This window comes from Coregonus lavaretus (genome assembly GCF_964263955.1).
Source record: "Coregonus lavaretus genome assembly, chromosome: 8".
NCBI lineage: Eukaryota > Metazoa > Chordata > Actinopteri > Salmoniformes > Salmonidae > Coregonus > Coregonus lavaretus.
Window position 1 is genome coordinate 62,487,839 of NC_139995.1, and position 26,554 is coordinate 62,514,392.

Genomic DNA, 26,554 nt, shown 5'->3' on the forward strand with positions numbered 1-26,554 from the left:
TGTACCGACTTCAGACGGGTCCCAAGACGCTTGTAGGGGGTCGTGGAGCAAAACGGAGATCATGGTGTTCGTGAGAGTCTCATCTTTACAGTAGTTTGTAGCCCAAACCGTTCGGACGCTACAGACGTTTTCATGAGAAGACCGATCTCCGGGATGTGTCATGGACTAACAAACAGCGCTCTAGCTCTGCCACCTTTCACCGCAGATGAGGAAGTGTTATATAGGCGGATGCAGTGCATTGAGACGCATCCAATGCAAAAACGGATTGTTTTTATTATGCTAATTAGATTTCTGCGGGGCCTCGGAAATCAACTCTATGGGGTTAAAAGGTGCATAGCCAACAAAGGGCAATCCAATGTACATGAACTGTTACTTGTTGTGGTGAGGATGATTGTGGTAACGTACGTAAAGTGGTACTTGTTGTAGTGTGAGTAGGGTTAGAGGCTAGGGGGGGAAGTATTAGCGTTAGGTAACATACATAAAGTGATACTTGTTCTAGTGTGAGGGTTGTCGTGGTAATGTATGTGAAGTGTTGCTTGTTGTAGTGAGGGTGGTCGTGGTAACTTACGTAAAGTGGTACTTGTTGTAGTGTGAGGGTTGTCGTGGTAATGTATGTGAAGTGTTGCTTGTTGTAGTGAGGGTGGTTGTGGTAACTTACGTAAAGTGGTACTTGTTGTAGTGTGAGGGTTGTCGGGGGATGGTGTTCTCATCCCAGCTCAGACTGTGGTCCGGGAACGGTCCCGGGGCGAAGGACATATGGCCCGACCTGGAGAGCTGCTGGGGTTGTTGCAGTACTGACAGTACCGGCATGGGCTGTAACACAATACATACACATTACCATACTAGAAGTACACACACATTATCATACTAGAAGTACACACACATTATCATACTAGAAGTACACACACATTATCATACTATAAGTACACACACATTATCATACTATAAGTACACACACATTACCAGAGATGTTGGAAGGATTTTTCGATGGGGTAAAAACATTTTTTAAACCCCATTTAGATCGTTTTCTGCTTATAATTTCCGACATTCAGTAGGTTTATGTCATTGGATTTTTCTCTTCTGTCATTACGTGATGCTGTTGAATACTAAATAAGGCCTTGGTCACCAGAATAATGTCGCAGATCGATAGAATGATTATTACCATCAACAATCTATACTGAACACAAATAGAAACAGTTCCAGTTCATAGAAGGAAATCAGTCAACTGAAATACATTCATTAGGCCCTAGTCTATGGATTTCACATGACTGGGAATACAGATATGCATCTGGTCACAGATAACTTGTTTTAAAAGGTAGGGGCGTGGATCAGAAAACCAGTCAGTATCTGGTGTGACCCCCATTTGCCTCATGCAGCGCGACACATCTCCTTCGCATAGAGTTGATCAGGCTGTTGATTGTGGCCTGTGGAATGTTGTCCCACTCCTTTTCAATGGCTGTGAGAAGATGCTGGATATTGGCAGAAACTAGAACACGCTGTCGTACACGTCAATTCAGAGCATCCCAAACATGCTCAATGGGTGACATGTCTGGTGAGTATGCAGGCCATGGAAGAACTGGGACATTTTCAGCTTCCAGGAATTGTGTACAGATCCTTGCGACCAGGTCAAGACCCTGGTGAGGACGACGAGCACTCAGATGAGCTTCCCTGAGATGGTTTCTGACTGTTTGTGCAGAAATTCTTCGGTTGTGCAAAACCCAGAGTTTCACCCACTGGCCGGGTGGCTGGTCTCAGACAATACCGACCCAGAGTTTCACCCACTGGCCGGGTGGCTGGTCTCAGACAATACCGACCCAGAGTTTCACCCACTGGCCGGGTGGCTGGTCTCAGACAATACCGACCCAGAGTTTCACCCACTGGCCGGGTGGCTGGTCTCAGACAATACCGACCCAGAGTTTCACCCACTGGCCGGGTGGCTGGTCTCAGACAATACCGACCCAGAGTTTCACCCACTGGCCGGGTGGCTGGTCTCAGACAATACCGACCCAGAGTTTCACCCACTGGCCGGGTGGCTGGTCTCAGACAATACCGACCCAGAGTTTCACCCACTGGCCGGGTGGCTGGTCTCAGACAATACCGACCCAGAGTTTCACCCACTGGCCGGGTGGCTGGTCTCAGACAATACCGACCCAGAGTTTCACCCACTGGCCGGGTGGCTGGTCTCAGACAATACCGACCCAGAGTTTCACCCACTGGCCGGGTGGCTGGTCTCAGACAATACCGACCCAGAGTTTCACCCACTGGCCGGGTGGCTGGTCTCAGACAATACCGACCCAGAGTTTCACCCACTGGCCGGGTGGCTGGTCTCAGACAATACCGACCCAGAGTTTCACCCACTGGCCGGGTGGCTGGTCTCAGACAATACCGACCCAGAGTTTCACCCACTGGCCGGGTGGCTGGTCTCAGACAATACCGACCCAGAGTTTCACCCACTGGCCGGGTGGCTGGTCTCAGACAATACCGACCCAGAGTTTCACCCACTGGCCGGGTGGCTGGTCTCAGACAATACCGACCCAGAGTTTCACCCACTGGCCGGGTGGCTGGTCTCAGACAATACCGACCCAGAGTTTCACCCACTGGCCGGGTGGCTGGTCTCAGACAATACCGACCCAGAGTTTCACCCACTGGCCGGGTGGCTGGTCTCAGACAATACCGACCCAGAGTTTCACCCACTGGCCGGGTGGCTGGTCTCAGACAATACCGACCCAGAGTTTCACCCACTGGCCGGGTGGCTGGTCTCAGACAATACCGACCCAGAGTTTCACCCACTGGCCGGGTGGCTGGTCTCAGACAATACCGACCCAGAGTTTCACCCACTGGCCGGGTGGCTGGTCTCAGACAATACCGACCCAGAGTTTCACCCACTGGCCGGGTGGCTGGTCTCAGACAATACCGACCCAGAGTTTCACCCACTGGCCGGGTGGCTGGTCTCAGACAATACCGACCCAGAGTTTCACCCACTGGCCGGGTGGCTGGTCTCAGACAATACCGACCCAGAGTTTCACCCACTGGCCGGGTGGCTGGTCTCAGACAATACCGACCCAGAGTTTCACCCACTGGCCGGGTGGCTGGTCTCAGACAATACCGACCCAGAGTTTCACCCACTGGCCGGGTGGCTGGTCTCAGACAATACCGACCCAGAGTTTCACCCACTGGCCGGGTGGCTGGTCTCAGACAATACCGACCCAGAGTTTCACCCACTGGCCGGGTGGCTGGTCTCAGACAATACCGACCCAGAGTTTCACCCACTGGCCGGGTGGCTGGTCTCAGACAATACCGACCCAGAGTTTCACCCACTGGCCGGGTGGCTGGTCTCAGACAATACCGACCCAGAGTTTCACCCACTGGCCGGGTGGCTGGTCTCAGACAATACCGACCCAGAGTTTCACCCACTGGCCGGGTGGCTGGTCTCAGACAATACCGACCCAGAGTTTCACCCACTGGCCGGGTGGCTGGTCTCAGACAATACCGACCCAGAGTTTCACCCACTGGCCGGGTGGCTGGTCTCAGACAATACCGACCCAGAGTTTCACCCACTGGCCGGGTGGCTGGTCTCAGACAATACCGACCCAGAGTTTCACCCACTGGCCGGGTGGCTGGTCTCAGACAATACCGACCCAGAGTTTCACCCACTGGCCGGGTGGCTGGTCTCAGACAATACCGACCCAGAGTTTCACCCACTGGCCGGGTGGCTGGTCTCAGACAATACCGACCCAGAGTTTCACCCACTGGCCGGGTGGCTGGTCTCAGACAATACCGACCCAGAGTTTCACCCACTGGCCGGGTGGCTGGTCTCAGACAATACCGCAGGTGAAGAAGCCAGATGTGCAGGTCCCGGGCTGGCGTAGTTACACGTGGTCTGCGGTTGTGAGGTTATGGCTTATGGTAAAGAAATTAACATTCAATTCCCTGGCAACAGCTCTGGTGAACATTCCTGCAGTCAGCATGCCAATTGCACGCTTCCTCAAAACATCTGTGGCATTGTGTTGTGTGACAAAACTACACATTTTAAAGTGGCCTTTTATTGTCCCCAGCACAAGGTGCACCTTTGTAATGTTCATGCTGTTTAATCAGCTTCTTGATATGCCACACCTGTCAGGTGGATGGATTATCTTGGCAAAGGAGAAATGCTGACTAACAGGGATGTAAACACAATTATGCTTATGGAACATTTCTGGGATCTTTTATTTCGGCCCATGAAACATGGGACCAACATTTTACATTTTGCATTTTTATATTTGTTCAGTGTAGTTGACATTGGTCAAGTTTTGTATTTCATTTCAGCTTCTCTAGCGGAGCGAGGACGGTTAGGGACCGGGGAGATAGCGGAGCGAGGACGGTTAGGGACCGGGGAGATAGAGGAGCGAGGGCGGTTAGGGACCGGGGAGATAGCGGAGCGAGGACGATTAGGGACCGGGGAGATAGCAGAGCGAGGATGGTTAGGGACCGGGGAGATAGCGGAGCGAGGGCGGTTAGGGACCGGGGAGATAGCGGAGCGAGGACGGTTAGGGACCGGGGAGATAGCGGAGCGAGGACGGTTAGGGACCGGGGAGATAGCGGAGCGAGGACGGTGAGGGACCGGGGAGATAGCGGAGCGAGGACGGTTAGGGACCGGGGAGATAGCGGAGCGAGGACGGTGAGGGACCGGGGAGATAGCGGAGCGAGGACGGTTAGGGACCGGGGAGATAGCGGAGCGAGGGCGGTTAGGGACCGGGGAGATAGCGGAGTGAGGACGGTTAGGACGGAGCGAGGACGGTCCAACAAGGCTCCTGTCCAACAAGGCTCCTGTCCAATAAGGCTCCTGTCCAACAAGGCTCCTGTCCAATAAGGCTCCTGTTCCCATCTGAACTTGAAACCAGGGGGTACGGCCGTCCCCCTACTTCTGCCATCTCTGACACACACGTTATCACACATCTCTGGCTCAAGGAGCAAGACAACACTTACTGTATTTCATAATAATAATAATAATATGCCATTTAGCAGACGCTTTTATCCAAAGCGACTTACAGTCATGCGTGCATACATTTTTGTGTATGGGTGGTCCCGGGGATCGAACCCACTACCTTGGCGTTACAAGCGCCGTGCTCTACCAGCTGAGCTACAGAGGACCACATGGGAAGAACATGATGCCATGTTCTGTAATTCCCCCTCAACATTACTTTTGGTTTTCTGTGATTGTCCATTAATGGGGGCAGGAGTGTTTCCTGAACAGGTAAATCTCCTGTCCCTACTCCTGTTCCCTACCTTGAGGGTGAGGCCAGGTTTCCTGAGGGAGTATTTCATTGGTTGATCCTTCAGCATGTCATGCAGCTTTCCTGGGTCGGCCCCGCCCATGTGGCAGCTGAACTGTGGGACTCGGCTGCAGGTTGGCGTGGAAGTATGTCGTTCGTCAGGCAGCACCTTCCTCAGCCAGCGAGAGTACTGAGACTGGGCTGTCTGCAGCTGCTCCTTCTGAAGACGCTCTCCTGGGGGAGGGAACACAGGAAGGAGCACATTATTAGGAATGTTTCACAACGCTGTGCCCTGCTGAACACTGTGCCCTACTGAACACTGTACCCTACTGAACACTGTACCCTACTGAACACTGTGCCCTACTGAACACTGTGCCCTACTGAACACTGTACCCTACTGAACACTGTGCCCTACTGAACACTGTACCCTACTGAACACTGTGCCCTACTGAACACTGTACCCTACTGAACACTGTGCCCTACTGAACACTGTGCCCTACTGAACACTGTGCCCTACTGAACACTGTGCCCTACTGAACACTGTACCCTACTGAACACTGTACCCTGCTGAACACTGTGCCCTGCTGAACACTGTGCCCTACTGAACACTGTGCCCTACTGAACACTGTACCCTACTGAACACTGTGCCCTACTGAACACTGTGCCCTACTGAACACTGTACCCTACTGAACACTGTAACTTACTGAACACTGTGCCCTACTGAACACTGTGCCCTACTGAACACTGTGCCCTACTGAACACTGTGCCCTACTGAACACTGTACCCTACTGAACACTGTAAACTAATGAACACTGTACCCTACTGAACACTGTGCCCTACTGAACACTGTGCCCTACTGAACACTGTACCCTACTGAACACTGTACCCTACTGAACACTGTGCCCTACTGAACACTGTAAACGATTGAACACTGTAAACGACTGAACACTGTAAACTACTGAACACTGTACCCTACTGAACACTGTACCCTACTGAACACTGTGCCCTACTGAACACTGTAAACGACTGAACACTGTAAACGACTGAACACTGTGCCCTACTGAACACTGTACCCTACTGAACACTGTAACTTACTGAACACTGTGCCCTACTGAACACTGTGCCCTACTGAACACTGTGCCCTACTGAACACTGTGCCCTACTGAACACTGTACCCTACTGAACACTGTAACTTACTGAACACTGTGCCCTACTGAACACTGTACCCTACTGAACACTGTACCCTACTGAACACTGTGCCCTACTGAACACTGTACCCTACTGAACACTGTACCCTACTGAACACTGTGCCCTACTGAACACTGTAAACGATTGAACACTGTAAACGACTGAACACTGTAAACTACTGAACACTGTACCCTACTGAACACTGTACCCTACTGAACACTGTGCCCTACTGAACACTGTAAACGACTGAACACTGTAAACGACTGAACACTGTGCCCTACTGAACACTGTACCCTACTGAACACTGTAACTTACTGAACACTGTGCCCTACTGAACACTGTGCCCTACTGAACACTGTGCCCTACTGAACACTGTACCCTACTGAACACTGTAACTTACTGAACACTGTGCCCTACTGAACACTGTACCCTACTGAACACTGTACCCTACTGAACACTGTGCCCTACTGAACACTGTAAACGATTGAACACTGTAAACGACTGAACACTGTAAACTACTGAACACTGTACCCTACTGAACACTGTACCCTACTGAACACTGTGCCCTACTGAACACTGTGACCTACTGAACACTGTAAACGACTGAACACTGTAAATGACTGAACACTGTGCCCTACTGAACACTGTGCCCTACTGAACACTGTGCCCTACTGAACACTGTAAACTACTGAACACTGTAAACTACTGAACACTGTGCCCTACTGAACACTGTGCCTACTGAACACTGTAAACTAATGAACAATGTACCCTACTGAACACTGTAACTTACTGAACACTGTGCCCTACTGAACAATGTACCCTACTGAACGCTGTAACCTACTGAACACTGTACCCTACTGAACACTGTACCCTACTGAACGCTGTAACCTACTGAACGCTGTATCCTACTGAACGCAGTGCACTACTGAACACTGTACCCTACTGAACGCTGTAACCTACTGAACGCTGTATCCTACTGAACGCAGTGCACTACTGAACACTGTACCCTACTGAACGCTGTAACCTACTGAACGCTGTATCCTACTGAACGCAGTGCACTACTGAACGCTGTATCCTACTGAACGCAGTGCACTACTGAACACTGTACCCTACTACTACATGGCCCTGGTGTGGAGCGGTCCCTACAAGTGAGGTGGATGGTAACAGGTAGGACAGAGCTTAATACGGGTTCTGGTACCTGGTTGGTGTATAGGGGGGACAGAGACAGGGGGGACAGGACGGGTGGGGGTGTTAGTGTGCTGAAGGTGTGTTACCTGCCAGGTGTATAGTAACAGGGGGGACAGGGCTGAAGACGGGTGGGGGTGTTAGTGTGCTGAAGGTGTGTTACCTGCCAGGTGTATAGTAACAGGGGGGACAGGGGGGGGTTCTGGTACCTGGTTGGTGTATAGGGGGGACAGAGACAGGGGGGACAGGACGGGTGGGGGTGTTAGTGTGCTGAAGGTGTGTTACCTGCCAGGTGTATAGTAACAGGGGGGACAGGGCTGAAGACGGGTGGGGGTGTTAGTGTGCTGAAGGTGTGTTACCTGCCAGGTGTATAGTAACAGGGGGGACAGGGCTGAAGACGGGTGGGGGTGTTAGTGTGCTGAAGGTGTGTTACCTGCCAGGTGTATAGTAACAGGGGGGACAGGGCTGAAGACGGGTGGGGGTGTTAGTGTGCTGAAGGTGTGTTACCTGCCAGGTGTATAGTAACAGGGGGGACAGGGCTGAAGACGGGTGGGGGTGTTATGTTGAGCTCCATGTCGTTGTTGCGGTGTAGCCAGGCTTGGATGTCTCTCTGAGGCAGTGTGGGTCTCAGGGTGTTGCCATGGAGCACATTCTCTCTCCAGGGCTAGTGGGGCAGAGACATTACACATCATATTAAACATGCCACACATAGCTGACTTCTGACGTTCCGCCGATAGGGTTGTATAAAAGCGTGATATTCTAGATGAAGCAATATACAGTTATATACAATACAATATATATTATGGTGATGTACAGCTATATACAGTACATCACCATAACCCTAACCCTATAGATATACATCACTAACCATAACCCTATAGAGATATACATCACTAACCATAACCCTATAGAGATATACATCACTAACCATAACCCTACAGTATACTGTACATCACCATAACCCTAACCCTATAGATATACATCACTAACCATAACCATATAGAGATATACATCACTAACCATAACCCTATAGATATATACATCACTAACCATAACCCTATAGAGATATACATCACTAACCATAACCCTATAGATATACATCACTAACCATAACCCTATAGAGATATACATCACTAACCATAACCATAACCCTATAGAGATATACATCACTAACCATAACCCTATAGAGATATACATCACTAACCATAACCATAACCATATAGAGATATACATCACTAACCATAACCATAACCATATAGAGATATACATCACTAACCATAACCCTATAGAGATATACATCACTAACCATAACCCTATAGAGATATACATCACTAACCATAACCCTATAGAGATATACATCACTAACCATAACCCTATAGATATACATCACTAACCATAACCCTATAGATATACATCACTAACCATAACCCTATAGATATACATCACTAACCATAACCATAACCCTATAGAGATATACATCACTAACCATAACCCTATAGATATACATCACTAACCATAACCATAACCCTATAGAGATATACATCACTAACCATAACCCTATAGAGATATACATCACTAACCATAACCATATAGAGATATACATCACTAACCATAACCCTATAGAGATATACATCACTAACCATAACCCTATAGAGATATACATCACTAACCATAACCCTATAGAGATATACATCACTAACCATAACCCTATAGAGATATACATCACTAACCATAACCCTATAGAGATATACATCACTAACCATAACCATAACCCTACAGAGATATACATTACTAACCATAACCCTATAGAGATATACATCACTAACCATAACCATAACCCTATAGAGATATACATCACTAACCATAACCATAACCATATAGAGATATACATCACTAACCATAACCCTATAGAGATATACATCACTAACCATAACCCTATAGAGATATACATCACTAACCATAACCCTATAGAGATATACATCACTAACCATAACCCTATAGAGATATACATCACTAACCCTAACCCTATAGAGATATACATCACTAACCATAACCATAACCATATAGAGATATACATCACTAACCATAACCCTATAGAGATATACATCACTAACCATAACCATATAGAGATATACATCACTAACCATAACCCTATAGAGATATACATCACTAACCATAACCCTATAGAGATATACATCACTAACCATAACCCTATAGAGATATACATCACTAACCATAACCCTATAGAGATATACATCACTAACCATAACCCTATAGAGATATACATCACTAACCATAACCCTATAGAGATATACATCACTAACCCTAACCCTATAGAGATATACATCACTAACCATAACCATAACCATATAGAGATATACATCACTAACCATAACCCTATAGAGATATACATCACTAACCATAACCATATAGAGATATACATCACTAACCATAACCCTATAGAGATATACATCACTAACCATAACCCTATAGAGATATACATCACTAACCATAACCCTATAGAGATATACATCACTAACCATAACCATAACCATATAGAGATATACATCACTAACCATAACCCTATAGAGATATACATCACTAACCATAACCATAACCCTACAGAGATATACATCACTAACCATAACCCTATAGAGATATACATCACTAACCATAACCCTATAGAGATATACATCACTAACCATAACCCTATAGAGATATACATCACTAACCATAACCCTATAGAGATATACATCACTAACCATAACCCTATAGAGATATACATCACTAACCATAACCCTATAGAGATATACATCACTAACCATAACCCTATAGAGATATACATCACTAACCATAACCATAACCCTATAGATATATACATCACTAACCATAACCATAACCCTATAGAGATATACATCACTAACCATAACCCTATAGAGATATACATCACTAACCATAACCCTATAGAGATATACATCACTAACCATAACCATAACCCTATAGAGATATACATCACTAACCATAACCCTATAGAGATATACATCACTAACCATAACCATAACCCTATAGATATATACATCACTAACCATAACCATAACCCTATAGAGATATACATCACTAACCATAACCCTATAGAGATATACATCACTAACCATAACCCTATAGAGATATACATCACTAACCATAACCATAACCCTATAGAGATATACATCACTAACCATAACCCTATAGAGATATACATCACTAACCATAACCCTATAGATATATACATCACTAACCATAACCATATAGAGATATACATCACTAACCATAACCCTATAGAGATATACATCACTAACCATAACCATATAGAGATATACATCACTAACCATAACCCTATAGAGATATACATCACTAACCATAACCATAACCATATAGAGATATACATCACTAACCATAACCATAACCCTATAGAGATATACATCACTAACCATAACCCTATAGAGATATACATCACTAACCATAACCCTATAGAGATATACATCACTAACCATAACCCTATAGAGATATACATCACTAACCATAACCCTATAGAGATATACATCACTAACCATAACCCTATAGAGATATACATCACTAACCATAACCATAACCCTATAGAGATATACATCACTAACCATAACCCTATAGAGATATACATCACTAACCATAACCATATAGAGATATACATCACTAACCATAACCCTATAGAGATATACATCACTAACCATAACCATAACCATATAGAGATATACATCACTAACCATAACCCTATAGAGATATACATCACTAACCATAACCATATAGAGATATACATCACTAACCATAACCCTATAGAGATATACATCACTAACCATAACCATATAGAGATATACATCACTAACCATAACCCTATAGAGATATACATCACTAACCATAACCATAACCCTATAGAGATATACATCACTAACCCTAACCCTATAGAGATATACATCACTAACCATAACCATAACCATATAGAGATATACATCACTAACCATAACCCTATAGAGATATACATCACTAACCATAACCCTATAGAGATATACATCACTAACCATAACCCTATAGAGATATACATCACTAACCATAACCCTATAGAGATATACATCACTAACCATAACCCTATAGAGATATACATCACTAACCATAACCCTATAGAGATATACATCACTAACCATAACCCTATAGAGATATACATCACTAACCATAACCCTATAGAGATATACATCACTAACCATAACCCTATAGAGATATACATCACTAACCATAACCCTATAGAGATATACATCACTAACCATAACCCTATAGAGATATACATCACTAACCATAACCATATAGAGATATACATCACTAACCATAACCCTATAGAGATATACATCACTAACCATAACCCTATAGAGATATACATCACTAACCATAACCCTATAGAGATATACATCACTAACCATAACCCTATAGAGATATACATCACTAACCATAACCCTATAGAGATATACATCACTAACCATAACCCTATAGAGATATACATCACTAACCATAACCCTATAGAGATATACATCACTAACCATAACACAGTATTAGGTATGTCCCATTATCTCCTGTCCAATACCAGAGACCTCATCCATAGCCCCGATAGCCTCTACTACCTCTCCCATAACAAATCAGCCCATAATCATTTAAATATCAATGTGGGCCCCCCAAACAGATGTCTGTCATTTGAACTATGTACCTCACTCTGACCCAGTAAGCCATATGGATGTGAAGGGAACACTAGGCAGTAGATAAACGCTAGTAAAATATGATCTCTCTCTCTTCATAAACCATAAGCTCCCTGTCCTGACACCCTGTCCTGACACCCTGTCCTGGCACCCTGTCCTGGCACCCTGTCCTGGCACCCTGTCCTGGCACCCTGTCCTGACACCCTGTCCTGGCACCCTGTCCTGACACCCTGTCCTGGCACCCTGTCCTGGCACCCTGTCCTGACACCCTGTCCTGGCACCCTGTCCTGGCACCCTGTCCTGGCACCCTGTCCTGGCACCCTGTCCTGACACCCTGTCCTGGCACCCTGTCCTGGCACCCTGTCCTGACACCCTGTCCTGGCACCCTGTCCTGGCACCCTGTCCTGGCACCCTGTCCTGGCACCCTGTCCTGGCACCCTGTCCTGTTGTCCTGGTGGAACATTCCGTTCATGCTCAGTAGAAATGAAGAGAAACAACCAGGTACGATCAGAACCAGGTACGATCAGAACCAGGTACGATCAGAACCAGGTACGATCAGAACCAGGTACGATCAGAACCAGTTCAATAAGAAAAATACTGGGTCTGGTGAAGCCTGCTGAAACCAGGGTTGTGTTTAGTAGGCATGAAATGGAAGACAATTCCCCAAAACAGAGAGACGCTATCTGAACTCATCCAATAAGAAACTTTTGTTTTCCTTTTCTGTTGCAAAATGTTTTTTGTAACCGGACCACTGACCCCTAACCCCTGACCCTGGGCTATCTATGACATCACCTTCCTGAGCTCATCCCTGCGGGCCTCATCGGGGTGCCTGGGGTGTTCGTTGGCCTCGATGGAGCTCCTGAAGCCTGGGTAGAGGAAGCCGTCGCGGGTCCTCCAGGCTGCCCTGCTCTGGGCCTCCCTAGCCTTCCGCTCAGCCTTTACCTCCTGGGGGTGGACTGGAGCGCTGTGGTACTGCTGGTTGTAGGTCCACCTCCGACCTGGAGACTGCATAGTTCGAGGAAGAGAGGACATTGAGCCCCTCTTGGACGACAATGGAAGTACACTGAACATAAATATAAACGCAACATGCAACAATTTCATAGAAGGAAATCAGTCAATTGAAATAAATTCATTAGGCCCTAATCTATGGATTTCACATGACTGGGAATACAGATATGCATCTGCTGGTCACAGATCACTTTTTTGAAAAGGTAGGGGCGTGGATCAGAAAACCAGTCAGTATCTGGTGTGACCACCATTTGCCTCATTCAACGTGTCACATCTCCTTTGCATAGAGTTGATCAGGCTGTTGATTGTGGCCTGTGGAATGTTGTTCCATTCCTTTTCAATGGCTGTGTGAAGTTGCTGGATATTGGTGGGAAATGGAACACGCTGTCGTACACGTCAATCCAGAGCATCCCAAACAAGCTCAATGGGTGACATGTCTGGTGAGTATGCAGGCCATGGAAGAACTGGGACATTTTCAGCTTCCAGGAATTGTGTACAGATCCTTGTGACATGGGGCTGTGCATTATCATGCTGAAACATGAGGTGATGGCAGCGGATGAATGGCACGACAATGGGCCTCAGGATCTCGTCACGGTATCTCTGTGCATTCAAATTACCATCGATAAAATGCAATTGTGTTCGTTGTATGTAGCTTATGCCTGCCCATGCCATAACCCCACCGCCACCATGGGGCACTCTGTTCACAACGTTGACATAAGCAAACCGTTCACCCACACGACGCCATACACGCTGTCTGCCATCTGCCCAGTACAGTTGAAACCGGGATTCATCCGTGAAGAGCACACTTCTCCAGTGTTCCAGTGGCCATTGAAGGTGAGCATTTTCCCACTGAAGTTGGTTACGACGTCGAACTGCAGTCAGGTCAAGACCTTGGTGAGGATGACGAGCACGCAGATGAGCTTCCCTGAGGCGGTTTCTGACAGGTTGTCCAAACCCACAGTTCCATCAGCTGTCCGGGTGTCTGGTCTCAGATGATCCCGCAGGTGAAGAAGCTGGATGTGGAGTTCCTGGGCTGCCGTGGTTACACGTGGTCTGCTGTTGTGAGGCCGGTTGGACGTACTGCCAAATTCTCTAAAATGACGTTGGTGGCGGCTTATGGTAGAGAAATTAACATTCAATTCTCTGGCAACAGCTCTGGTGGACATTCCTGCAGTCAGCATGCCAATTCCACGAACCCTCGAAACTTGACACATCTGTGGCATTGTGTTGTGTGACAAAACTACACATTTTCGAGTGGCCTTTTATGGTCCCCAGCAAAAGATGAACCTTTGTAATGATCCTGCAGTTTAATCAGCTTCTTGATATGCCACACCTGTCAGGTGGATGGATTATCTTGGCAAAGGAGAAATGCTCACTAACAGGGATGTAAACACATTTATGCACAACATCTGAGAGAAATAAGCTTTTTGTGCATCTGGAAAAATTCTGGGATCTTTTATTTCAGCTCATGAAACATGGGACCAACACTTTACCGGTTGCGTTTATATTTTTGTTCAGTATAGATTTGAGAAATACTTATTTGTTATTAAACCCAGCACATTTTGGGTTGATGCTTTCTTCAGGGTTTCTCTGACTGGGGAGAGGAATAAACATGTCAATTTAGCAAAGGTAGTTCAGTGAACCATATTCCTGTGATGAGTAACCTTGACCTGAACACTTACAAAGCTAATCACTAATCATATGATGCAAACGTGTCATACCAGCTGTATTCTACATGCTTGAATGGCAAATAGCTCAGATACACATGAAGCAAATGACCCCGGGAATCGATAGATCGCTCAGAGATGCACAAAAAACAATATAACAATCAAAATGGGTGAATGTTCCTTTAACTCAACAGGCTAACGTGGTCTTGTGTCATGTTACCTATGTCATCTCTCCATGTAGCATCTCTCTAGCCTGCTCTGTCATGTTACCTGCAATGTTATCTCTCTGTAATCTTACCTGTAATGCTATCTCTCTGTAATGTTACCTGTAATGCTATCTCTCTGTAATGTTACCTGTAATGGTATCTCTATGTAATGTTATATCTCTGTAATGTAACCTGTAATGTTATCTCTATGTAATGTTACCTGTAATGTTATCTCTCTGTAATCTTACCTGTAATGCTATCTCTCTGTAATGTTACCTGCGATGGTATGTCTCTAATGATATCTCTCTGTAATGTTACCTGTAATGTTATCTCTCTGTAATATTACATGTAATGATATCTCTCTGTAATGTTTTCTCTCTGTAATGTTACCTGTAATGCTATCTCTCTGTAATGTCACCTCTATGTAATGTTATCTATCTGTATTGTTACCTGTAATGTTATATATCTGTAATGTTATCTGTAATGTTATCTCTGTAATGTTATCTCTCTGTAATGTAATCTCTCTGTAATGTTACCTGTAATGTTATATCTCTGTAATGTTACCTGTAATGTTATCTCTCTGTAATGTTACCTGTAATGTTATCTCTATGTAATGTTACCTGTAATGTAATCTCTCTGTAATCTTACCTGTAATGCTATCTCTCTGTAATCTTACCTGTAATGCTATCTCTCTGTAATGTCACCTCTCTGTAATGTTATCTCTCTGTAATGTTATCTCGCTGTAGTTTTACCTGTTATGTTATCTCTCTGTTATGTTATCTCTCTGTAGTGTTACCTGTTATGGTATCTCTCTGTAATGTTACCTGTGCCACATCCCTGTGTAGCATCTTTCTAACCTGTACCATATCCTGCTCCATACCTGTGTAGAATCCTTTATGGATAATTTTCTAGTACATATGTTATGAAATGATAAGGGCAAAACAGAATAAACATGATTGATACTTTGTAATCCCGATGCCTGGATAGTGACTATAGTCAATACACTGTGTAACTGTCCTTTAACGTATGTATGTGTATTATTTTTTGTCACGCCACCAATATAATGAGATAAGAGGCAAAGGCCCCACCTAGAGAAACGACACGTAGACCTTGACAGTAAACAGTACGTGGCACCTGGACTTTGAAAGCTAATGGTGGCGTGGCACTGAAAGATGTTAATCATCTACATAAAGAGGAGTAACTATGTATGCTGTATAAGTATTACTATGCATTTTGTGTAAGCATGAAACTGTATAAAAGGAGAGCTCCGAGTCAGGGCAGGCAGTTGCTCCATGGACCAGCTCAGCTTTGTTGCGTTGTAATAAAGTCTATTCTGAATTCACAGGCTCCGGATTCTGAGAGATATTATTGAGTTAAATTTCTCTACCACACCTTCTAACCTGTACCATATCCTGCTCCATACCTGTGTAGCATCTTTCTAACTTGTACCATATCCTGCTCCATACCTGTGTAGCATCTTTCTAACTTGTACCATATCCTGCTCCATACCTGTGTAGCATCTTTCTAACTTGTACCATATCCTGCTCCATACCTATGTAGCATCTTTCTAACTTGTACTATATCCTGCTCCATACCTGTGTAGCATTGTTCTAACTTGTACCATATCCTGCTCCATACCTGTGTAGCATCTTTCTAACCTGTACTATATCCTGCTCCATACCTGTGTAGCATCTTTCTAACTTGTACCATATCCTGCTCCATACCTGCTCTGTGGTCTGAATGCTGTGCCTTTTGTCATCCAGTGGATCTACTGGTACTGCTGGTCTGGCCCTCTGCAGCTGAAGACTGGCCTGCTGCACCTCCGCAATGTTGGCCTGAGAAGACATATGGATGAGTTGGATCAGAGTTACTGCAATGACAATTTGGCTTTGGTTTTTCCATTTATATTTTGAGGTTGTATGTTGGCACGTGGGCCGCACTGATTGGTGTCACCTCGTTAGTCAATGTGTTACACCTGTGCTGGTTGGTCAACTCGTTAGAGGGAAGGTGTTACACCTGTGCTGGTTGGTCAACTCGTTAGAGGGAAGGTGTTACACCTGTGCTGGTTGGTCAACTCGTTAGAGGGAAGGTGTTTCACCTGTGCTGGTTGGTCAACTCGTTAGAGGGAAGGTGTTTCACCTGTGCTGACACAGGTGCTATTTAAGAGTGGTTGGCCCAGTGTTCCGGTTGTCCTGGGAGATGTGGGGGTTAACACCTTTAGTTGGCGCTCCCTATTTGATTTCTAAACAAACAATCCTTTATCTGATCTTCCCTGTTTTTGCTTTGCTCTACTTTTTGGCTTGATTCCTGTCTTTAAGTTTGGGGTGGGATTTATTTTGTTTGCCTGTTCTTCGGCAAATATAGTGGCCGCTCATGGTGGGTGTCTTTTAGGTTCCAGGTGTTGTTGCTAGTCGACTTTCAGTGGACTCCCCCATGAGTGTCTTTCAGAATCCCTCCTAAAAACTCCACTTGTTTCGTTTTGGTTGTGGTCAGTGACTCTTTGTTAGTTCCCCTTTCTGTTTGAGCGACATTATTTGGTTTTCTTGCTGGGCAACGTAACACAATGGGGGCTCGTCCGGGATTTTGTTTCCAATGAGTATGGTAGTCAGTCTAATCACCTACTCTGAAGCTCTGCTGTGCCCAGATATTTGAGTGTTCAAAATACCCTTTAGTGGTAGTTTGTCACTGACATCCACCCTGAGGGGTTATAAGATTGGTGGAATCATTTTGAAAGTTGCATAAACACACAGGCTTATAAAATAAAAATAAAGCCATGGACTTTAAGTTGGACGCATTTGTGGAAAACCCTCCATGGGAGATGCTAGTGGAAAACCCTCCATGGGAGATGCTAGTGGAAAACCCTCCATGGGAGATGCTAGTGGAAAACCCTCCATGGGAGATGCTAGTGGAAAACCCTCCATGGGAGATGCTAGTGGAAAACCCTCCATGGGAGATGCTAGTGGAAAACCCTCCATGGGAGATGCTAGTGGAAAAACCCTCCATGGGAGATGCTAGTGGAAAACCCTCCATGGGAGATGCTAGTGGAAAACCCTCCATGGGAGATGATAGTGGAAAACCCTCCATGGGAGATGCTAGTGGAAAACCCTCCATGGGAGATGCTAGTGGAAACCCTCCATGGGAGATGCTAGTGGAAACCCCTCCATGGGAGATGCTAGTGGAAAACCCTCCATGGGAGATGCTAGTGGAAAACCCTCCATGGGAGATGCTAGTGGAAAACCCTCCATGGGAGATGCTAGTGGAAAACCCTCCATGGGAGATGCTAGTGGAAAACCCTCCATGGGAGATGCTAGTGGAAAACCCTCCATGGGAGATGCTAGTGGAAACCCTCCATGGGAGATGCTAGTGGAAAACCTCCATGGGAGATGCTAGTGGAAAACCCTCCATGGGAGATGCTAGTGGAAAACCCTCCATGGGAGATGCTAGTGGAAAACCCTCCATGGGAGATGCTAGTGGAAACCCTCCATGGGAGATGCTAGTGGAAACCCCTCCATGGGAGATGCTAGTGGAAAACCCTCCATGGGAGATGCTAGTGGAAAACCCTCCATGGGAGATGCTAGTGGAAAACCCTCCATGGGAGATGCTAGTGGAAAACCCTCCATGGGAGATGCTAGTGGAAAACACAACATGGGAGATGCTAGTGGAAAACACAACATGGGAGATGCTAGATTAATGTACAAAGGTGAATCTGCTCATCATGGCAAAGCATTATGACGTCAAAGTTCACATGCCGTTTCAAAAGCAGTAGTCAAAGAGTTGAACGGTACAGCTTTGGTGGAGGAGGAAATCCTTCCGGAGAGGGGGGGTAGAGGACACCCCATAGAGATAGATATTGTAGAGGACACCCCATAGAGATAGATATGGTAGAGGACACCCCATAGAGATAGATATGGTAGAGGACACCCCATAGAGATAGATATGGTAGAGGACACCCCATAGAGATAGATATGGTAGAGGACACCCCATAGAGATAGATATGGTAGAGGACACCCCATAGAGATAGATATGGTAGAGGACACCCCATAGAGATAGATACGGTAGAGGACACCCCATAGAGATAGATACGGTAGAGGACACCCCATAGAGATAGATACGGTAGAGGACACCCCATAGATATAGATACGGTAGAGGACACCCCATAGAGATAGATACGGTAGAGGACACCCCATAGAGATAGATACGGTAGAGGACACCCCATAGAGATAGATACGGTAGAGGACACCCCATAGAGATAGATACGGTAGAGGACACCCCATAGAGATAGATACGGAAGAGGACACCCCATAGAGATAGATACGGTAGAGGACACCCCATAGAGATAGATACGGTAGAGGACACCCCATAGAGATAGATACGGTAGAGGACACCCCATAGAGATAGATATGGTAGAGGACACCCCATAGAGATAGATATGGTAGAGGACACCCCATTGAGATAGATATGGTAGAGGACACCCCATAGAGATAGATATGGATGAGGACACCCCATAGAGATAGATATGGTAGAGGACACCCCATAGAGATAGATATGGTAGAGGACACCCCATAGAGATAGATATGGTAGAGGACACCCCATAGAGATAGATATGGTAGAGGACACCCCATATAGATAGATATGGTAGAGGACACCCCATAGAGATAGATATGGTAGAGGACACCCCATAGAGATAGATATGGTAGAGGACACCCCATAGAGATAGATATGGTAGAGGACACCCCATATAGATAGATATGGTAGGGGACACCCCATAGAGATAGATATGGTAGGGGACACCCCATAGAGATAGATATGGTAGAGGACACCCCATAGAGATAGATATGGTAGAGGACACCCCATAGAGATAGATATGGTAGAGGACACCCCATAGAGATAGATACGGTAGAGGACACCCCATAGAGATAGATACGGTAGAGGACACTCCATAGAGATAGATACGGTAGAGGACACCCCATAGATATAGATACGGTAGAGGACACCCCATAGAGATAGATACGGTAGAGGACACCCCATAGAGATAGATACGGTAGAGGACACCCCATAGAGATAGATACGGTAGAGGACACCCCATAGAGATAGATACGGTAGAGGACACCCCATAGAGATAGATACGGTAGAGGACACCCCATAGAGATAGATACGGTAGAGGACACCCCATAGAGATAGATACGGTAGAGGACACCCCATAGAGATAGATACGGTAGAGGACACCCCATAGAGATAGATACGGAAGAGGACACCCCATAGAGATAGATACGGTAGAGGACACCCCATAGAGATAGATATGGTAGAGGACACCCCATAGAGATAGATATGGTAGAGGACACCCCATAGAGATAGATATGGTAGAGGACACCCCATAGAGATAGATATGGTAGAGGACACCCCATATAGATAGATATGGTAGGGGACACCCCATAGAGATAGATATGGTAGGGGACACCCCATAGAGATAGATATGGTAGAGGACACCCCATAGAGATAGATATGGTAGAGGACACCCCATAGAGATAGATACGGTAGAGGACACCCCATAGAGATAGATACGGTAGAGGACACCCCATAGAGATAGATACGGTAGAGGACACCCCATAGATATAGATACGGTAGAGGACACCCCATAGAGATAGATACGGTAGAGGACACCCCATAGAGATAGATACGGTAGAGGACACCCCATAGAGATAGATACGGTAGAGGACACCCCATAGAGATAGATACGGTAGAGGACACCCCATAGAGATAGATACGGAAGAGGACACCCCATAGAGATAGATACGGTAGAGGACACCCCATAGAGATAGATACGGTAGAGGACACCCCATAGAGATAGATACGGTAGAGGACACCCCATAGAGATAGATACGGTAGAGGACACCCCATAGAGATAGATACGGTAGAGGACACCCCATAGAGATAGATATGGTAGAGGACACCCCATAGAGATAGATATGGTAGAGGACACCCCATTGAGATAGATATGGTAGAGGACACCCCATAGAGATAGATATGGTAGAGGACACCCCATAGAGATAGATATGGTAGAGGACACCCCATAGAGATAGATATGGTAGAGGACACCCCATAGAGATAGATATGGTAGAGGACACCCCATAGAGATAGATATGGTAGAGGACACCCCATATAGATAGATATGGTAGAGGACACCCCATAGAGATAGATATGGTAGGGGACACCCCATAGAGATAGATATGGTAGAGGACACCCCATAGAGATAGATATGGTAGAGGACACCCCATAGAGATAGATATGGTAGAGGACACCCCATAGAGATAGATACGGTAGAGGACACCCCATAGAGATAGATACGGTAGAGGACACTCCATAGAGATAGATACGGTAGAGGACACCCCATAGATATAGATACGGTAGAGGACACCCCATAGAGATAGATACGGTAGAGGACACCCCATAGAGATAGATACGGTAGAGGACACCCCATAGAGATAGATACGGTAGAGGACACCCCATAGAGATAGATACGGTAGAGGACACCCCATAGAGATAGATACGGTAGAGGACACCCCATAGAGATAGATACGGTAGAGGACACCCCATAGAGATAGATACGGTAGAGGACACCCCATAGAGATAGATACGGTAGAGGACACCCCATAGAGATAGATACGGAAGAGGACACCCCATAGAGATAGATACGGTAGAGGACACCCCATAGAGATAGATATGGTAGAGGACACCCCATAGAGATAGATATGGTAGAGGACACCCCATAGAGATAGATATGGTAGAGGACACCCCATAGAGATAGATATGGTAGAGGACACCCCATATAGATAGATATGGTAGGGGACACCCCATAGAGATAGATATGGTAGGGGACACCCCATAGAGATAGATATGGTAGAGGACACCCCATAGAGATAGATATGGTAGAGGACACCCCATAGAGATAGATACGGTAGAGGACACCCCATAGAGATAGATACGGTAGAGGACACCCCATAGAGATAGATACGGTAGAGGACACCCCATAGATATAGATACGGTAGAGGACACCCCATAGAGATAGATACGGTAGAGGACACCCCATAGAGATAGATACGGTAGAGGACACCCCATAGAGATAGATACGGTAGAGGACACCCCATAGAGATAGATACGGTAGAGGACACCCCATAGAGATAGATACGGAAGAGGACACCCCATAGAGATAGATACGGTAGAGGACACCCCATAGAGATAGATACGGTAGAGGACACCCCATAGAGATAGATACGGTAGAGGACACCCCATAGAGATAGATATGGTAGAGGACACCCCATAGAGATAGATATGGTAGAGGACACCCCATTGAGATAGATATGGTAGAGGACACCCCATAGAGATAGATATGGTAGAGGACACCCCATAGAGATAGATATGGTAGAGGACACCCCATAGAGATAGATATGGTAGAGGACACCCCATAGAGATAGATATGGTAGAGGACACCCCATAGAGATAGATATGGTAGAGGACACCCCATATAGATAGATATGGTAGAGGACACCCCATAGAGATAGATATGGTAGAGGACACCCCATAGAGATAGATATGGTAGAGGACACCCCATAGAGATAGATATGGTAGAGGACACCCCATATAGATAGATATGGTAGGGGACACCCCATAGAGATAGATATGGTAGGGGACACCCCATAGAGATAGATATGGTAGAGGACACCCCATAGAGATAGATATGGTAGAGGACACCCCATAGAGATAGATATGGTAGAGGACACCCCATAGAGATAGATACGGTAGAGGACACCCCATAGAGATAGATATGGTAGAGGACACCCCATAGAGATAGATATGGTAGAGGACACCCCATAGAGATAGATATGGTAGAGGACATGCAACCAGACAACAAGAACAGGAACGTGAGCATGCCATTTGGAACCGCCAGCTTGTACCGCCTTTCAACGAAAAGGAGGTGGATGTATATTTTACTCTGTTTGAGCAGATTGCCACGTCCCTAAAATGACCGCAAGATATTTGGTCACTGCACCTCCAAAGTGTTCTTGTGGGAAAAGCTCAGGAAGTGTACGCTTTTTCTCTTGACCACAGTTCAGGTGACTCTGTTAAAGCTGCTATCCTTCGGGCTTACAAGTTGGTCCCAGAGGCATAAAGACAAGAGTTCCATAAATTACGAAAGACAGAATCACAACGCCATGTTGAGTTCGCAAGGGAACAAGCCAGTATTTTTGAATGGTGGGGTGGTTCTCCAAAGGTCAAGGACCTTGAGGATTTAAAGACACTCATACTTCACGAGCAGTTCAAGAATTGCCTTCACAAACGGGTTGCTACCTACATTTATGAGCACAAGGATCTCACTCTTGAAAAAGCTGCAGTTCTTGCAGATGAGATTGTTGACACACAAAACTACCTTCACAAACAAAGCACCCAGTACTTATCCCTATGCAAAAAGCAATCCAGAGAAGTCACCTCCTACTGCAAGGTTTCAGTCCATTTCTACAGCGCCCAAAGGTACAGATCAGCAGAAAACTTTTTTTTTCTTCCGTTTCCGCCAGTTTGTCATTACTGCCGTCAGAAAGGACACATTGTCTCAGTATCCTAAGTTGAAACAGGAAAATGAGAGAGAGAAAAAGCTGTTTCTTCTTGTGGGAGCACTCCAGCCCATTAAGTATCTGGTTGGGACTGGTGTATCCCATCAAGTCTCTGGTTGGGACTGGTGTATCTCATTAAGTCTCTGGTTGGGACTGGTGTATCTCCTAAAGAAGACTTTGGATCAGATGTGTATGAACCCTTTGTTAGTGTCTCCGCAGAGTGGTGATGCTGTTAAGCAGCTGGTGAAGATACTGCGAGACACTGGGGCAGCCCAGTCCTTCATGTTGGAGTGTGTTTTGCCTTTGTCTGACACTTCAGCAACTGGTTACAGGGTGTTAGTACAAGGCGTGGAGATGGGTTGCAAGGAAGTTCCTTTATATAATGTGGAACTCTAGTCTGGTCTTATTTCTGGTTTCTACTTGTATTTGTGGCCCTTTGATGTACACAGAGAGCTAACATTAATAATCTGCATTTCGATCTCTCTTGGCTCAAAGTGAAGGAGAGATTGACTTCATCACTACTTGTATTTATGAGAAGTATTGACATGTTGAATGGACCGAGCTGTCTGTTTGAACTACTGGCACACAGCTCGGACACCCATGTATACCCCACAAGACATGCCACCAGAGGTCTCTTCACAGTCCCCAAGTCCAGAACAGACTATGGGAGGCGCACAGTACTACATAGAGCCATGACTACATGGAACTCTATTCCACATCAAGTAACTCATGCAAGCAGTAAAATTTGATCAGGCTTTCATCAGGCTGCCCACTCAAGAGAAAGCTTCAAACTAACTAGTGCCTGCAACCTGGTTCAGGTTATCAATCAACCTACTAGGGTAGTTACAAACAGTACAGGAATGAAATAATCAACATGTATTGATCAAATCTTTACAAATGCAGCAGAAATTTGTTTGAAAGCAGTATCCAGATCCATCGGATGTAGTGATCACAATATAGTAGCAATATCTAGGAAAACCAAAGTTCCAAAGGCTGGGCCTAATATTGTGTATAAGAGGGCATACAATAAGTTCTGTAGTGATTCCTATGTTGATGATGTGAAGACTATTTGTTGGTCCGTGGTGTGTAATGAGGAGCAAACAGACACTGCACTTGACACATTTATGAAATTGCTTATTCCAGTTACTAATAAGCATGCACCCATTAAGTGCATGAAAATGACTGTAAAAACGGTTAAATCCCTGTGGATTGATGAGGAATTGAAACATTTTATGGTTGAGAGTGATGAGGCAAAAGAGATGGCAAATAGGTCTGGCTGCACAACCGATTGGCAAACATACTGCAAATTGAGAAATCATGTGACTAAACTGAATAAAAAGAAGAAGAAACTACACTATGAAACAAAGATAAATGACATGGGGGCGGCAGGTAGCTTAATGGTTATGAGCGTTGTGCCAGTAACCGAAAGGTCACTGGTTCTAATCCCCGAGCCAACTAGGTGAAAAATCTGTCGATGTGCCCTTGAGCAAGGCACTTAACCCAAATTGCTCCTGTAAGTCACTCTGGATAAGAGCGTCTGCTAAAAATGACTCAAATGTAAAAAAAATAAAGAATGATAGTAAAAAGCTTTGGAGCACCTTAAATGACATTTTGGGCAAAAAGGCAAACTCCGCTCCATCATCCATTGAATCAGATGGCTCATTCATCACAAAACCCACTGATATTGCCAACTACTTTAATGATTTTTTCATTGGCAAGATTAGCAAACTTAGGCATGACATGCCAGCAACAAACGCTGACACTACACATCCAAGTATACCTGACCAAATTATGAAAGACAAGCATTGAATTTTGAATTCCGTAAAGTAAGTTCCCCTACCTAAGAATAGTAAAGCCCCCTTAACTGGCTCAAATAGACGGCCAATCAGCCTGTTACCAACCCTTAGTAAACTTTTGGAAAAAATGGTGTTTGACAAGATAAAATGCTATTTTACAGTAAACAAATTGACAACAGACTTTCAGCACGCTTATAGGGAAGGACATTCAACAAGCACAGCACTTACACAAATGACTGATGATTGGCTGAGAGAAATTGATGACAAAAAGATTGTGGGGGCTGTTTTGTTAGACTTCAGTGCGACTTTTGACATTATCGATCATAGTCTGCTGCTGGAAAAACATGTGTTATGGCTTTACACCCCCTCCTATAGTAAGGATGGGGGGAAGTCTGTCTATAATAAAGCGCTGCCTTCTTAACAGCACTATCAACAAGGCAGGTCCTACAGGCCCTAGGTTTGTGACACCTGGACTACTGTTCAGTCGTGTGGCCAGGTGCCACAAAGAGGGACTTGGGAAAATTGCAATTGGCTCAGAACAGGGCAGCACGGCTGGCCCTTGGATGTACACAGAGAGCTAACATTAATAATATGCATGTGAATCTCTCCTGGCTCAAAGTGGAAGAGAGATTGACTTCATCACTACTTGTATTTGTGAGAGGTATTGACATGTTGAATGAATCGAGCTGTCTGTTTGAACTACTGGCGCACAGCTCAGACACCCATGCATACCCCACAAGACATGCCACAAGAGGTCTCTTCACAGTCCCCAAGTCCAGAACAGACTACGGGAGGCACACAGTACTACATAGAGCCATGACTACATGGAACTCTATTCCACATCAGGTAACTCATGCCAGCAGTAAATTAGATTTAAAAAACAGATACA